Consider the following 17910-nt stretch of genomic DNA (forward strand, 5'->3'; position numbering starts at 1 on the left):
ACGTGGCCTCTGCTCTATGCTATGTGGCTGTTATTTATATACATATATTCTAGAATACACGATGAGTTAGAATTGTGCCACCATCTAGTTATATATACTTGGCCAAAAAAGAGTACTAGATGTTCTCCTAAGGTGGAGAGATCTACTAAAATAGTGCCATACCCCAAGGACATTGTGAAAAATTTAATGAAAAAATTCCCATCAGACAACGCTAGCAGCAGGGGGCAATCTTCCTTGACCCAACCAAGGAGGAGAGGCAAGAGAAACACACACCAGGGACAGCAGAGGCAGGGGTACACTGTCAAAGGCCTGGGCCAATTTCTTGACACATTCCCAGCCTCCAGCCCGGATGACCGGGTATTTTTGACATGGTGGAAAAACTTTTTAAAGATGGTCAAGCAATACCTGGACAAAACCACCATACTCCTTAATATTGCTGCGACCTTCAACTATTGTATCTCAAAACTGGCATGAGCTGTCCCTTTATGCCTTGGAGGTGTTGCGCTGACCTGCTGCTAGCGTCTTGTCTAAAAGGGTTCTTAGTGCTGACAAAGGAGTGATAACAATATAAGTTAAAAACTTGGCACTCAAAATGTATCCTTTTGAAAAAAAAGGGGTTCCAATATATTTTGCACACAGTGACCAATTAAACGTTTTCGTTCGAGTAGACCTTAATCAGAAACTGTATGCTGCTGAGTTAAGGAATCATGTGTCCTAGCAAAGGGAAAATTACCAGTGTTGTGGGTCTGATAAACAGACTGGGTAAATGTAGTCCGGTGTAGCGGTTAGTGTGAATAGGATAACCCATTGTATATTCTGTTTTCCACTTGATAAATAAATCATGTGTCCTGGCGCAGGGAATATGGCGAGCTGCGTCACCTGTGATAAGGTTCTTATCATTTTATTATCATTATATATTATATTGGTGCCTTCTAATGTGAATGGATTTGCAGTGCATAGCCATTTTGAGTCTAGGAATACCATTACATGAAAATTAAATAGAATGTGCATAAGACCTTCCTTTATGTCTAATAAATGATGTTTCTGAGCCCCTCTTCAATCAAATTTTGACTGTTCTTCCTTCCTTCTTTCATAAATTACACAAAATTTTCCAATTTTAAATAAAAATATTAATTTTGATTTACTTAAATTGTTTTTTTTAAATCCTTTTAAAATTTTGCCGTATATACAAGTCATTATACAAGAAAGTTTATTTCTTAACTTTTTTTCCTATTATCTCCAATTTCTCTTTGATTTTGAATGTTTTATTGTCAGTCCTTAAATTTTAGTAAAAGTTTCAAACCATTGTTCTCAGTAGTGATCTGGGAGTCAGAGATGATTTCAGGGGTCTTCCAAATCATCTTCTCCTTACATTCAGCACTTTTTCCATCCATATTTTAATTGCCCTCCCCCAGACCTCTTTGTAGTGTCGCCTGGAAAAATGCTAGTATTTTCCATTGACTCCCATTATACGCGCTAATCGAAATGAGCATCCGAGCATTAGTAATTGCTCAGTTTGAGTAACAAGCATCTGAGCATTTTAGTTCTCACTCATCCATAAAAATGGTAATGGGTATTTTCTAACCACATAATGTTAGAAAAAATTATGAAAAAAAGAAGCTCCCTGTTTTAAGACTTATTTTTTCTATTTAAATATCAATTAGATATGATAAATTCTTCCCTTCTGAGAGACCTGAATCTTTCATGCTTTACATAACGTTTTATGTTTTTTTTTCTGCACCTCATTTTCCTGTATCATCACTTTCATGATCGGTTTGACTCTATTTCATTTCTTCATCTGCCAATTTAAAAGTGGTGTAAAATAAGCTGAGCATTATATAGGATGAATACCATGTTAGATTTATTTAATAGCTTGATTGTAAGGGTTAGTATTAGAGGTATGCAGTCTTGATTAATTAAATTAATTACTTAAAAGCTAAATTAAAATGATTTTTCAGCTCTCCCATTGCTTCTTTTTTCCTCTCATTTCTTCTGGCAAGGATCTAAAAATTGAAAGAGATAAAAAGAATATCAGTACTTAGACTAATTTGGATAATTTGCATTAGAATACGACATAACTGATTTATGATCTAATGATCCACAAATTAAAATTGTATTTGTAGATTTTCTAATTTGGAACTGGTTTCATATACATTTTTATGGATGCCTAATAATCCAGAATTGGATTCCATTTCTTTGATTTTACTTAGCTCTGGATTTACTTAGGGCTGGATATGCATTTCAAGAGCCAAAAAGGCACAGCTAAGCCACAATTAAGGTTAGCAAAAAGACTGTGAACTTCAACAGATGTCACCAAATAGCTCCATTGTGTCTGTGTATCATATGTAGTATGGAAAATTCACATACCAGGGGTAGTATGATGGCAGTGGGTGTGCTGTCTACCACTTCCACATTGTCCGCTACTTCCTCCGCATCCAGAAGAACTTCCTCCACATCCAGAACTTCCTCCACATCCAGAACTTCCTCCACAACAGTCTTTCTGTGTAGTTTGTTGACAAGCTATAGAGAAAAATCATTTTTTTAAGTTTATTTGCACCACTTTTTTAACAATAGTCTTACTAAGGATGAAATAAAAATGCAGTTTGCAAAGCCAAAGCAAGAAAACATAATAATTGTTTGATTATAGTTTTTCTTCTCTTTAGATTCACTTCTTGCCTTTGCTCATAAAATGCATTACAACACAGCTGCAAAAAGGCACATTTGATTCTAGTCTTTAAAAGAAGATAGCTGTGAAATACCACATACCAAAAAAATATTGTTTGCTTACATAATGCTATTGGTAACCCCTTAAAACCCTCCACACACGCGCGCTAATAGACAACCAGCACCGTGGGTGCATACTAAACTAGCTGCATCCGACATGATACTGGAATTTAAACCCAAGAATCTAACAAGTGTACGAAACATTTTATTTCATTATTATCTCAATTATGATTAATATCCCTTCTTGTTTATCTGTAGTCATGTCTAATGGTTATATAGTACGTTGGCTATTTCCTAACTTATGCATGAGAGCTATTTTGGATACAAGTACTCATAAATATTAAGTCAGTAAATTGTGTTAGGAATAAATAGTGTATGAGTTACTTTAGAATGTACAGAAATATTCTGTAATTGAGTACCTAATATTTTAACTACATGATGACAGGCTAATGATGTGTCATTATGTAAAGGTAGAACAGGAAAATAAAATTGCAATTCAGTGATCAGTACAGTATAAAAATAATGAGTCCTCTATTCAAATTATTCTCTAACTAATCTGATAATCATTTGCATATGAGCACACAAGGCAGAAAGATAAAAAGGCTTACAATATATAGTTTGCTATCACACCTATGAAGCAAATGCTTATAAATGGTGAATCATCATGCAAAGATAACTGATACAGATATGGCAAAAATTAAGAGACCACTGCAAAATGTTCAGTTTGTCTGATTTTTCTCTTTATAGGTATATTTTTGAGTAAAATGTAAATTGTTCTTTTATTCTATAAACTTCTGACAACACGTCTCCTAACAAAAATGGTCAAAATTAAAAAAACAGTACTATCAGACCTCAAATAATGCAAAGAAAACAAGTTCATAATCATTTAGAAACAATAATACTAATGTTTTAACTTTAACTTTAAGAGTTCAGAAATCAATATTTTGTGGAATAACCCTGATTTTTATTTTATTTACAGCTTTCATGCATCTTGGCATGCTTTCCACCAGTCTTTCACACTGCTTTTGGCGCTAAAATTTAAGTACCTTATATACTCGAGTATAAGCTGAGATTTTCAGCCCATTTTTTTAGGCTGAAAGTGCCCTTCTCAGCTTAAACTTGAGTCATTATTGGTGGGGGAGGGGGATCAGCGGCTGTGACATATTCACCTGCTCTTGACAAGGTCCCTGCATCTCTGATGGTCTCTGGGCGCTGACAGCTTCTTCCTGTGTTGAGTGGTCACATGGTACCGCTCATTACAGTAATGAATATGGACGTGACTCCACTCCCATAGCGGTGGAGCCGCAGATTCATTCCTGTAATGAGCAGTACCAGTGACCGCTCAACGCTGGAAGAAGCTGTGAGCGCCCGGAGACCATCTGAAAGAAAGAAGCAGGGACTGCGCCGGTAGCAGGTGAGTATAATGGGAAGGGTGAGCACTGCGTGATATTCACCTATCCTCGTTCCACCACTGGGCACCGCTCCGTCTTCCGCGTCCTCTGCAGTGACTGTTCAGGTCAGAGGGCACGATGGTGTGTATAGTGCGCTCCCTCTGCCTGAACAGTCACTGCAGAGGAAGCGGAAGACAGAGAGGCACCTGGCGGTGGAAATGGGACAGGTGAATATTGCAAGTGCTAGGGGCCTGAGCGACGAGAGGTGAGTATGTCATGTTTTTGTTTTTAAATCGCAGCAACAGCATATGGGGCAAATGTTTCTATGGAGCATCTTCTGGGGCCATAATCAGCATTTGTGCTGCATTGTATGGGGCAAATGTCTGTATGGAGCAACTTATGGGGCCCTTATTAACCTTTATGCAGCATTGTATGGGGCAAATGTCTCAATAGAGCATCTTATGGGGTCATAATCAACATTTGTGCAGCATTGTATGGTGCAAATGTCTCTATGGAGCATCGTATGGGGCAATAATCAACCTTTGTGCAGCATTATACGGGGCATATTTCAATATGGAGAATCTTATCTGGCCCATCATGAACTGTATGGAGCATTATATGGGGCTCCTGATCAATATGGATATTCAAAAACATTTAACCTACTGCTGTCTCAATTAATTTTACTTTTATTGGTACCTATTTTTATTTTTAACATTTACCGGTAGCTGCTGCATTTTCCACACTAGGCTTATACTCGAGTCAATAATTTTACCCAGTTTTTTGTGGCAAAAGTAGGGGTCTTGGCTTATACTCGGGTCGGCTTATACTCAAGTATATACGGTAGTTCTTCTTTGTTTGATGGCTTGTGATTATCCATCATCCTCTTTATTACAGAGGTTTTCAATGGGGTTCAGGTCAGGAGATTGGGCTGCCGTTGACAGGGTTTTGATGTTTTAGTCTCTTAATTTTTGCCAGAGCTGTACACAGTGGATATGAAAAGTCTATATACCCTTGTTAAAGTGCCAGATTTTTGTTAATAAATTATACCTAGAAGAAGCATTTCACAAGTTTTCCACGTTTAAAGTCACTCATAATCTGCACAAATATTTCCATTATATTCCACATTCCTGTAGATTCTGCTCCTGGTTTAGGCTTAAAAATTGATATGTAGCAACAGCTACAGTGGCAATTTTTTTAAAAATTGATATGTGTGAATCCATCGTAACAGAGAAATTGCTATTTTCATATTATAATGTGTTGATTATTTTTGAAAAAAATATTACAACCAGAAACCTTTTAGTGAGCTATTCAGAAATAATTTGCTAAAATTTATTCTGAACTTACAATTTAGAGAAGCTAGTTTGAAGATGACAATAAATATGACTACCCTTTCTTTTTTCATTTAATTTCAGCAAAATATCTGTAAAGGGGTTGTGCAGACTTGGGCTATAAATCTTCAGACACTCCATGCAACTGTAGAGTTGTGAATCCTCACAGAACTCACAATGTGTGCTGTCAGGATCCTCTGGTGCTGGGAGCAGGTGGTCATGTGACTGTAAGTTTGCAATTTGAATACTTCTAGCCACATTCTGATTAGACTTGTCAGGCCTCCCCCAATATACTTGCATTCAACGAGCCGCACATGTTTAGTCGGCACGCTGCTGCATGTTTGCAAATCATATATTTGCAGTCATGTGTTTGGTGCCACGACCAGGGTATTTTGAAAGCATGCAGTGCACACAATGTGAGGATTCACAAGTCTGCAGTCACATAGGGTGACTTCAGACTTGTAGCCTAAGGCCAGACACCCCCCTTAAAATAAAACATGCTCAACAAGATTTGGCTGGAAAAATATGAAATCTCTGAGAGTCCACAGTAGTTAAGACTAAATTTATACACTAGCTAACAAGATACAAAGATATATTATTTCTGCAAACTTCTGGGTGGACCTTTTGAACATTATTTGAAAAAATAGGGAAGATTTTCTCATGTTTTGTATTCCTTTCCAATTATGAGACTGCATAAAATAAGACAAATCTTAAAATAAAACACATTTATAACAGTAACTCATGCATGATAATAAATTTGATGCATTTTTTTAAATTGTCTACAAAATGTATTATTTGACTTTTAGATTAAAAGCAAAAAAAATGTATATACATTTTTAGAAAAGAGCAAATCTTTTATAAATATTATGAATAAATGTGACACATAGTATGTACAGTGGGGAAAAATGTAAATTTTGCCGATTTTGCAGACTTTTCACACCTAAAAAGAATCAAGAGCTCTGTAATTTTTATTGTAGTTACACTTCAACTGTGAGAGACAGAATGTAAGGAAAAAATGTAAAGAAAAAAAATCCAGAAAATCACATTGTATGATTTTTACACAATTAATTTGCATTTTATTGCATAAAATATGTATGTGATGCAATAGAAAAACAGAACTTAAAATTTAACAGAGAATCCTTTCTTTGCAATTACACAGGTCAGACGTTTCCTGCAGCTCTTGATCAATTCAGCACACACTGCAGCAGAAACCTTGGCCCACTCCTCCTTACGGCTCTCTCCTGAACTAAATCTCTCCAAAACTGAACTACTTCTGTTTCTCCCTTCTACTAACCTCACTCTACCCAACATCGAAATTACCCTGGAGGGTTCAACTATAACTCCCAAGCAGCATGCCCGCTGTCTTGGGGTGATATTCGACACTGAACTTTCATTTACTCCCTATATCCGATCACTCACTCGCTCTTGTCACCCGCATCTTAAAAACATCTCCAGAATCCGACCTTTTCTCACCTTTGAAACTGCTAAGACTCTTACTGTCGCTCTTATTCATTCTCGTCTGGACTACTGCAACTCTCTTCTGATCGGTCTCCCTCTTTCCAAACTTTCTCCTCTCCAATCCATCTTAAATGCGGCAGCCAGGGTCATATTTCTGTCCAGCCGCTTCACCGATGCCTCCATCTTGTGCCAATCATTACACTGGCTACCCATTCGCTACAGGGTCCAGTATAAACTCATCTCTCTCACCCACAAAGCTCTCCTCAGTTCTGCACCGCCTTATATCTCCTCTCTCATCTCCGTCTATCGCCCTACACGTGCCCTCCGTTCTACAAATGACCTAAGACTAACATCCCCCGTAATCCGAACCTCGCACCTCCGTCTCCAAGACTTCTCTCGTGCTGCGCCAGCTCTCTGGAATGCACTTCCCCAGACGATCAGACTGATACCTAGCCCCGACCTATTCAAGCGCGCTTTAAAAACCCATCTCTTCAAACAAGCCTACCAAATCAACTACTCAGTAAACTAACTTTGTCCTGTTCCCTCCTTCCAAATATTATCTGCATGTGAATCTGCACCCTACTACTCATCTGTCTCCACACCCTCCATGCACATGATAACTGCTCTTGATACTTGACTATTGCACTTATACACACGGGCTGATGACCGGATCATGCAGCTTTATATGAAAATCCCTATTTATTATAATTGCCAGACCTGAAATAACAAGCACTTTTCACCTATTGTGTCCCCCCATTTCCTTGTAGATTGTAAGCTTGCGAGCAGGGACCTCACCCCTAATGTCACTGTTTAAATTGTTTTAACTTGTACTGGATTTATTGTCTGAACATGTCCCCGCTTATTGTAAAGTGCTGCGGAATTTGTTGGTGCTATATAAATAAAAAATATTATTATTATTATTACTCCAAATATTTTCTATCAGATTCAGGTCTGGAGACTGGCTAGGCCATTCCAGGACCTTGAAATGATTTTAAAGGAGCCACTCCTCAGTTGCCCTGGCTGTGTGTTGGGAGTCATTGTCATTCTGGAAGATCCAGGCATGTCCCATCTTTAATTCTCTTACTGAGTTAACAAGGTTGATGGACAAAATCTTGCGATACATGACCCCATCCATTCTCCCTTCAGTCATCCTCTTCCCTCTGCAGAAAATCACCACCAAAGTATGATGTTTCCCCTATCATGCTTCTTAGTTGGTATGGTATACTTGGAATTGTACTTATCCTTCTTCTTCCTCCAAACACAATGAATGGAGTTGATACCATAAAGTTTTATTTTGGTCTCATCGGACCACATGACCTTCTCCCATACCACCTCTGGATCATCCAGATGGTCATTGACAAAGTTCAAACAGGCCTGGACATGTGCTGGAGGGAGCAGGGGAACCTTGGGTGCCCTGCAGGATTTTAATCCATGATGGCATAGTGTGTTACTAATGGTAATGTTTGAGACTGTGGTTCCAGCTGTCTTCAGAATATTGACTATGTACTACCGTGCAGTTCTGGGTTGATTTCAAACCTTTCTCAGAATCATCCTTACTGCATCAAGCTAAATTTTTCATGGAGCCCCATGAACAGTCATCTTGTGGTTATTCTATTTTCGAATAATTGCGGCAACAGTTGTTGCCTTCTCACCAAGCTGTTTGCCTATTGTCCTGTAGCGCATCACAGCCTTGTACAGGTCTATAATTTTGTCCTTGGTATCCTTAGGCACTCTTTGGTCTTGGCCATGGTCCGAGAAGTTGGATTGTGATTGATTGAGTGTGTGGACAGTTGTCTTTTATACAAGTAAAGAGTTAAAATAGGTGCAATTAATGTAGGTAATGAGAGCACAGTAGGAGGGCTTCTTAAAGAAAAAGTAACAGGTCTGTGAGGGCTAGAACTCTTGATGGTTGGTAGGTGATCAAAGACTTATTTCATGCTATAAAATGCAAATTAATTATGTAAAAATAATGCAATCTTATTTTCTGGATTTTTTTTGATTCTGTCTCTAACAGTTGAAGTGTGCCCATGATAAAAATTACAGATTTCTCCATTCTTTGTAGGTGGGAAAACTTATTTTTCCCACTGAACATCACAATTCTGCCTCAGTTTTAGACAGAAAAACTTTTGCACACACTCATTAGTAGTGTTGAGCGATACTTTCCGATATTTGAAAGTATCGGATGGTATCGGCCAATACCGGCAAAATATTGGATCTCGCCGATACCGAGTTCCGATACCAATACAAGTCAATGGGACACAAATATCGGAAAGTATCCTTGATGGTTCCCAGGGTCTGAAGGAGAGGAAACTCTCCTTCAGGCCCTGGGATCCATATTAATGTAAAAAATAAAGAATAAAAATAAAAAATATGGCTATACTCATCCCTTCGAAGAACCCTGGCTGTCACCGCTGCAAGCGTCCGCCTCCGTTCCTGAGAATTGTAGAGAGTGAAGGACCTTCGATGACGTCACGTGACCGCTCACCTGACCGTGACATCACCGAAGGTCCTTCACTCACTACAGTCTCATGAACGGAGGCAGACGCTCGCAGAGGTGACAGCCAGGGTCCTTTGGAGGGGTGAGTATAGCCATATTTTTTATTTTTATTCTTTATTTTTTACATTAATATGGATCCCAGGGCCTGAAGGAGAGTTTCCTCTCCTCCAGACCCTTGGAACCATACGCACCGCACACTCTGATACCGATTTCCGATATCACAAAAATATCGGAACTCGGTATCGGAATACCGATACAGCAAGTATCGGCCGATACCCGATACTTGCAGTATCGGAATGCTCAACACTACTCATTAGATGTTTCCACACAAAAGATAGGGTCAGAGTTTGTTCATTGCTGCTAATGAATTTGTGGATAAAACAGGAAGGTAGAGTCTAAAAAAAACCATGTGGATACTATGAATATTGCAGGATTTCTCATTTATGTTCTTAATACTAATTGTGGCATGGAAATTTAACTTTTTTTTACATTTAACAATACATTTAACACATTTAACACAAAAGTTGAAATTAACAAAAGTTATTTTCTGATGATACATTTCCTTTAGACATGTGATTTAAACACATTTTACAACTGCACAAGAAAAAACGCCAAAATAATATTTTTGTCTTTCCATCAAATTGTACTAGTTTCAGCAAATTTTCTGAAATAAACATTCCATTTTCATGGTTAATCAGTAAGGATCTGATGGCAATGTGAACTCAGCTAGATACACTTCTGTCTTTTAGGCTGGGGTCACACTAAACGTAAGAAAAATCGGTCCGAGTCTCCCTGCAAAGAGTCGCACAAGTGTTCTCTGTATGGTCATCCATGTCTAATGTGTTTGCAATGCAATGATGTGATTTTCTCCAATCCGTATGACATCCATAAGATACGCGTATGGTTTTACATTTTTCACTGCTTTTCACCATGGAATTAAATTACTCAATGGGCTGAAATGAGGAAAATGTGTGCGTATTTGTCACAAGCTAGACAGATGGTTTGTGTGGTGTCCGATTTTTTATAGCACCCATAGGCTTGCATTGGCAAGACTTGGACGATATAGGTAAAAAAATACGGTGATGAGATAGCATAGCACTCGTCTGTATTCTACACTAGTGTGACCCTGGCCTGATACTGAGAATCATTGTGCGCACAAGAGGTAATGATTTAAAGCTCCCATCCACATATCAACTTCTAAGTATATTACTATATTTCTTGTTATCTTTGCACATGATGGATACGTTATTTAAAAGATTGTTTGTGCAGCATATTCAACATATTCGAAATAGGCTCCATGAATGACTGATTAGGGCTCCAGGCAGCTAAACATATAGGCGTTTGATCAAGCCTTATTGGGTAATTTAAAGGGAATCTGTCAGCAGGTTTTGTCATGTAATCTGAAAGCAGCATGAAATATTGGCAGAGACCCTAATTACAGAGATATATCACGTAGTTCACTGGGTACAGCTTAGGTGTTGAGCTGTGTATAGCCCACCCCATACCACAGCTTTATGTCTGCATTGTACATTGAGAGAGTGCTGATAATTAGTGCTGGGGTATGGTTGGACTATGAGGCATGGAGCTAATTTTCCTGTGATGATAATCTCCTGCTGGTAAAACACTGATTGTATTGAAGCTGCAAAACAAATCCCAGTAAGAAACACATTGCTGGAATCATAGTTTCGGCTCCTACATTATGGTGCTCTTAGATTACATAGAAAAAACCTGGTGACAGAGTCCCATTAATGTAATCTGTTTATATATGGGTATTTCGCTTGGACACTATTGTGTATAACTAAAACCTACAGTTTTTGCAAGATTAGCTAAACATTAATATTTATGTATTTTTTTAAGCAAAAACAGTAATGCACCTATACCCATGTTGTAGGTAACATCTCAGCTGCTTTCACGCACAAAACAATATTTGCTTTGCAATTCCAATGGAAACCTATCATGATTGTTAGAGATTAAATATGTTTTCTAATCCTATATAGGGTTATGCTGTCTTTAATGTTGTCCATATTGCCTCTGATCATTTTTTAATTGCTCTGTTAAAAGAGAATTTGATGCTAGCAGTGCAATAGGGAAAACTGCCTCTTATCCCATTTGTGGAAAAAAAAATGAAAAGGACTGACAATGCATTGATGTCATGAGATTAAAATGTTCCATAAAGCACAGAAAACAATTTAATAAATCATTTTCCAAGCAGAGCAATTAATGATATTTAATAAAATGAAATAAAATAGTTTACTTACGATCTGAGCACTTGTCACATGCTGGCTTTGAGCACTGGGTACTTCCACCTTTGGCTGACATGATAAAAGTTGGTAGCAAGTCAAGATAATAAGCTTAGATATTTAAAACTGTTCTTTCTGATCTGGTAAAGGATAGTGCTTTTATTTGCCACTAATTGCTGGTTTTAATGCTTCTTTTGCAATATAATGATTGTTAATGCCAGATTGTGTTCAAATGTATTAATTTAACGTCACTTTAATGATGGACTAAATGGGTGTACTGTCGTTAAACATAACTAATCATCTTCTAAATTATGGCCTTTGTTCATAAAATATAAATCACTTATGCCTTCAGCAATAACTGTACTTAGGTTATTATTGTAAACTGTATAACAATTATTTACATTTCATAGAGAATTAGTATTTTTGTCCTGTACACAGTCGGGGGGAAAAAAAATATTTAGTCAGCCACCAATTGTGCAAGTTCTCCTACTTAAAAACATGAGAGAGGCCTGTAATTGACATCATAGGTAGACCACAACTATGAGAGTCACAATGGGAAAATAAATCCAGAAAATCAACATCTCTGATTTGGCAAGATTTATTTAGCGAATTATGGTGGAAATAAGAATTTGGTCAACTAAAAACATGCAAGATTTCTGGCTCTCACGGACCTGTAACTTTTTCTTTAAGCGGCTTCTCCTCAGCAATTTCTCATTTTTACAGCATCATTTTTTTAGGGACCACATCACATTTGAAGTAACTTTGAGGGGTATGTATGATAGAAGATACCACAAAGTGACACCATTCTAAAAACTGCACCCCTCAAGATGCTGCTCAAAACCACATTCAAGCAGTTTGTTAACCCTTCAGGTGCTTCACAAGAATTTTTGGAATGTGGAAAAAAATGAACATTTAACTTTGATTCCAAAAAAATTTAACTCAGATCCAAAATTATTATTTTGACAAGGGTAACAGGAAATTTTTCAAAACCTCAAAATTTCTTGCGCAATTTCTCCTGAGCACGACGATACCCCGTATGAGGAAGAAAAACACTGTTTTGACACACAGGAGGGCTCGTAAGTAGCGTTGAGCGATACCTAACGATATTTGAAAGTATCAGTATCGGATTGTATCGGCCGATATCCGAAAATATCGGATATCGCCGATACCGATACCCAATACCAATACAAGTCAATGGGACACAAATATCGGAAGTGATCCTGGAATGGTTCCCAGGGTCTGAAGGAGAGGAAACTCTCCTTCAGGCCCTGGGATCCATATTCATGTAAAAAATAAAGAATAAAAATAAAAAAAATGGATATACTCACGCCTCCGGTGGACCCTGGACCTTAGCGGTGTAATCGGCAGCCTCCGTTCCTAAGAATGCAGGGTGAAGGACCTTCGATGACGTCGCGGCTTGTGATTGGTCGCGTGACCGCTCATGTGACCGCTCATGCGACCAATCACAAGCTGCGACGTCATCGCAGGTCTTTCACTCGCTCATTCTTAGGAACGGAGGCTGCCGGTTGCAGCGGTTACAACCAGGGAGCGTCCAAGGGTGAGTATATTCATATTTTTTATTTTTATTCTTTATTTTACACATGAATATTCATCCCGATCCCGATTCCCGATATCATAAAAATATCGGAACTCGGTATCGGAATTCTGATACCGCAAATATCGGCCGATACCCGATACTTGCGGTATCGGAATGCTCAACACTACTCGGAAGGTAAGGAGCACCATTTGACTTTTTGAATGCAGAATTTCCTGCAACAATTGTCAGACGCCATGTCGAGTTTGGAGAGCCTCTGATGTGACTAAACAATGAAAATCCCCCAAAAGTGATAACTTGTGGGAAACTAGACCCCTCAGGGAACTGATCTAGATGTGTGGTAAGCACATTGCACCCTCAGGTGCTTCACAGAACTTTATAACATTAAGCTGTAAAAATAAAAAAAATATAAAATTTTCCCCCAGATATGTTTTTAGCTCATAATATTGAATTTTCATACAGGTAACAGGAGGAATTATACCATACAATTTGTTGTGCAATTTCTCCTGAGTATGCCGATACCCCATTTGAGGGAGAAAACCACTGTTTTGACTCACAGCAGAGCTCAGAAAGGAAGGAGCGCCATTCGACTTTTTGAATGTAACATTTTCTGGAATCATTAGCGCACATCATGTCCCATTTGGAGAGCACATGATGTGCCTAAACAGTGAAAACCCTGGAAAATAGACCCCTCAAGGAATGTATTTAGATGCATGGTAAGCACCTTGAACCCCCTGGTGCTTCACAGAAGGTTATAACGTTGAGCTGAGAAAATAATAAAATCACATTTTCCTCACAATAATATTGTTGTAGCCCACTGTTTTTAATTTTTCTAAGGGATAAGAATTTTTTTTTACAACAATCTGAGGTCCAGATTTAGCTGTTATATTTTGCAGGTACAATGACCCACTGAGAGAGCCCATGAGGTGCAAGAACAGCAGAACCCCATAAGTGACCCTGTTTTACAAACTACACCTCTCAATGAATTAATTTAGGGGTGAAGTGATCATATTGACACCATGGATGTGTCGCAGAATTTTATACCATGGAGCAATGAAGAAAAAATAACTACATTTTTATTTCATTTATTTTTAGTTTTAACCTGAAATTTTTAAAAAAATAATGTCCCACAATTTCTATTGAATGTGGCAATACACCATATGTGGCTGTACAGTACTACTTAGCCATACGGAGAGACTCGGGAGGAACGGAGAGTTATTTGCCTACTGGAGCACAGATTTTCCTCGACTAGTTTGCCAACTCCATAAACAGAGCAATTGCTAGAAAAGCAGAATCCCCGCTCAAGTGACCCCATTTTGGAAATTATATCCCTTTGGGAATTTATCTACAGGTGTAGTGCTGAATTTGACTCCATAGGCATTTTCCAGAAACATGCAGCATGGAATGTTGCCAAGTGAAAATTGCAAACTGCCGCTGTGGTGACCAGTACTTTGCATTTCGCTTTTCCAGAGCTTTAGGCTAGGTTCACATTGCGTTAACAGCAGCCCGTTCAGCACATACACTAACGGGCTGCTGCTAGCGCAAGTGCCGGCGTTACTTTGCGCTAGCGCAGATAGAGCATCTGCTAGCTCTATCTGCGCTAGTGGTGACAGACACGGAAATGCTGCAGCCCACGTCTCAGGGTCTCTCACTCAATGACGGCACATCGCTAGCGCATGCCCATTGTGGGCGTGCACTAGCGATGCGTCCGACATTGCAGTCTATGGCAGCGTTAACGGACTATGTTACACCGCGTTATGCCACGGTGTAACGTAGTCCGTTAAATGTACTGCCATAACGCAATGTGAACCTAGCCTTAGTACTTTCAGTAATGTGGAACCCCCCTATATTTCCTTTAACAGATAACGGATCTGATTGAGCACCTGCCATTCTGCTATGGATTGAGTTGAAGCTTTTATTGGGAACATTTTACATAATGTTTGGGATCATATTTATATGGCACTCAACACTGAGCACTTACTTTGGGGTTTCCATGTAAATCTCTGAGTGACGTGATTCAGAAGAAAACCCTGAGGGATCTATTCACTATAATGAAGCAGCTGAGTTACTCTGGTCTCCGTCTGGCCTCTCTTCAGCGGTGTCCTTCTTTTCAGACGTGCACAAAACTGTGCCCATGGCACTTTTATGCAATCCTAAAAAGATGGATACCAATGGATCACAGGCCAGATGGAGCCTACAGTGCCTCCATCTGCCTCATTATAGGGAAATTTCTCCGAGGGTTCCGTCTGAAACACGTATTTCAGAGATTTACATGGAAACCCAGATGTAAGCTCTCAACGCAGAGCGGAGGATAAATGTGTACCAAGCCTTACTGTGATCTTTGGGAGGCAGAATGAAAAACTGAACAGTAGACAAAGAATTGGTTTTATTCATTTTTTACGCTGTTTCTCGTGCGGTATAAGTAATTATGTGACTTTATTCTTCTGGTTGGTGCAATTACAGGGATACCAGATTTATATCAGGTTTTTATGTTTGGCTGCTGTCATATACTAAAAGACACTTTTTATTGCAAAAAATAGTTTTTGTATCCCCACATTTTGAGTATAATTTTTCCATATTTTGGCACACAGAATCATGTGCTGCCTTGTTTTTTGTGGGACGAGTTGACGTTTTTATTGGTATCATTTTCGGGCACTTGTTATTTTTTGATCGCTTTCCATTCCAATTTTTGTGAGGGAAAACAAACAAAAACCAGCAATTCAGGAATTTCTTTTGGGAGGTTTATGCCATTCTGTGTGTGGTAAAATTTATAAGGCAGTTTTATTTTTTTAGTCTGTACGATTACAGCAATATCTCATTAATTTAGTTTTACTGTTTTGGCACTTTTATACAATTTAAACTATTTTACAGAAAAAATAATAATTTTTGCATTGCTTTATTAAGAGCTATAATTTTTTTATTTTTCCGCTGATGGAGCTGTGTGACATCTTGTGTTTTGCGGGACAAAATGGCGTTTTCACCAGTAGCATGGTTATTTGTCTTTATTGTCTTTTTGTCTTTTTGATTGCGTATTATTCCACTTTTTGTTCGGCAGTATGATGATTAGTGTTGAGCGATACCTTCCGATATTTGAAAGTATCAGTATCGGATTGTATCGCCCGATATCTGAAAAATATCGGATATCGCCGATACCGATACCCGATACCAATAAAAGTCAATGAGACACAAATATCGGAAGTGATCCTGGAATGGTTCCCAGGGTCTGAAGGAGAGGAAACTCTCCTTCAGGCCCTGGGATCCATATTCATGTAAAAAATAAAGAATAAAAATAAAAAATATGGATATACTCACCCCTCCGATGGACCCTGAACCTTAGCGGTGTAACTGGCAGCCTCCGTTCCTAAGAATGCAGGGTGAAGGACCTTCGATGACGTCGCGGCTTGTGATTGGTCGCGTGACCGCTCATGTGACCGCTCATGCGACCAATCACAAACCGCGACGTCATCAAAGGTCCTTCACTCGCTCATTCTTAGGAACGGAGGCTGCCGGTTGCAGCGGTTACAACCAGGGCGCGTCCGAGGGTGAGTATATTCATATTTTTTTTTTTTATTCTTTATTTTACACATGAATATTCATCCCGATCCCGATTCCCGATATCGCAAAAATATCGGAACTCAGGATCGGAATTCCGATACCGCAAATATCGGCCGATACCCGATACTTGCGGTATCGGAATGCGCAACACTAATGATGATAAAGCATTGTTATCTGGCTTGTTTTTTATTTATTTTTTATGATGTTTACTAAAGAGGGTAACTAGTAAATTAACTCTGCTGCCCGACTAATTAATCTCTCTCCTTGCTACACTCCTGCTTCCCCTCTTTGCAAATTCCTTCACTGGCTCCCAATTTCCCAGCGTATCTAGTTTAAACTACTAATACTGACCTACAAAGCCATCCATAACCTTTCTCCTCCGTATATATTTCCACACTAATCTCTCAATATCTTCCCTCATATAATCTCTTGTCCTCCCAAGGCTTCCTTCTCTCCTCCACACTTATTCGCTCCTCACCCAATCGCCTCCAAGACTTCTCCCGAATATCCCCCATCCTCTGGAATTCTCTGCCCCAACATATCCGGTTATCTACCACATTTGGATCCTTCAAAAGAAACCTGAAAACCCACCTCTTCAAAGAAGCTTACAGCCTGTAATGACAACATGGCCACCTCAGCACCATCGGAGCTACTGCAATCCTCAATCTACTGTCTCCTTCCCTATAATACTGTACAATGTAAGCCCGGAAGGGCAGGGTCCTGTTCCCTCTACATCAGTTTGTCATTGTTAATTTTGTTTACTGTAAGTGATATTTGTATTTGTATGTAACCCCTTTTCATGTACAGCACCATGGAATTAATGGTGCTATATAAATAAATAATAATAATAATAATAATGATAATAACTAGTAGGTCAGTTTTATAGGTCGGATCGTTGTGGACGTGATGATACCAAAAATGTGTACTTTTATTGTTTTGTTTTTTTCATTCAAATATTTATTTAGATATATATCTTTTTATTTTTTTTTTATTTTTGATTTTTTGAAAAAAAAATATTTCACAATTATTTAAAAATATTTTTTTACTTTTTTTTCTAATTTTTTTACTTTGTCCCACTCTGGGCCAATCATTTTTTGCAGACTGGTTGCTTCTACAGCATGGAGATGAAGCAGCTCTGCACTGACATAAAAACTTGCACTGG

At 38.6% G+C, this 17910-nt stretch overlaps 1 long non-coding RNA gene across 1 annotated transcript; it reads right to left on the reverse strand.

The window, feature by feature from the left end:
• Positions 1–1161: 1161 nt before the first annotated feature.
• LOC138667726 (uncharacterized) lies at positions 1162–11775 on the reverse strand. The gene is made up of 3 exons (XR_011318910.1): positions 11657–11775; positions 2368–2520; positions 1162–2003 (listed from the first exon to the last, which is right to left on the reverse strand). It is a non-coding gene; the product is annotated as an uncharacterized lncRNA (long non-coding RNA).
• Positions 11776–17910: the final 6135 nt, after the last annotated feature.

The sequence above is a fragment of the Ranitomeya imitator genome, chromosome 2 (assembly GCF_032444005.1).
Source record: "Ranitomeya imitator isolate aRanImi1 chromosome 2, aRanImi1.pri, whole genome shotgun sequence".
NCBI classification, from domain to species: Eukaryota; Metazoa; Chordata; class Amphibia; order Anura; family Dendrobatidae; genus Ranitomeya; species Ranitomeya imitator.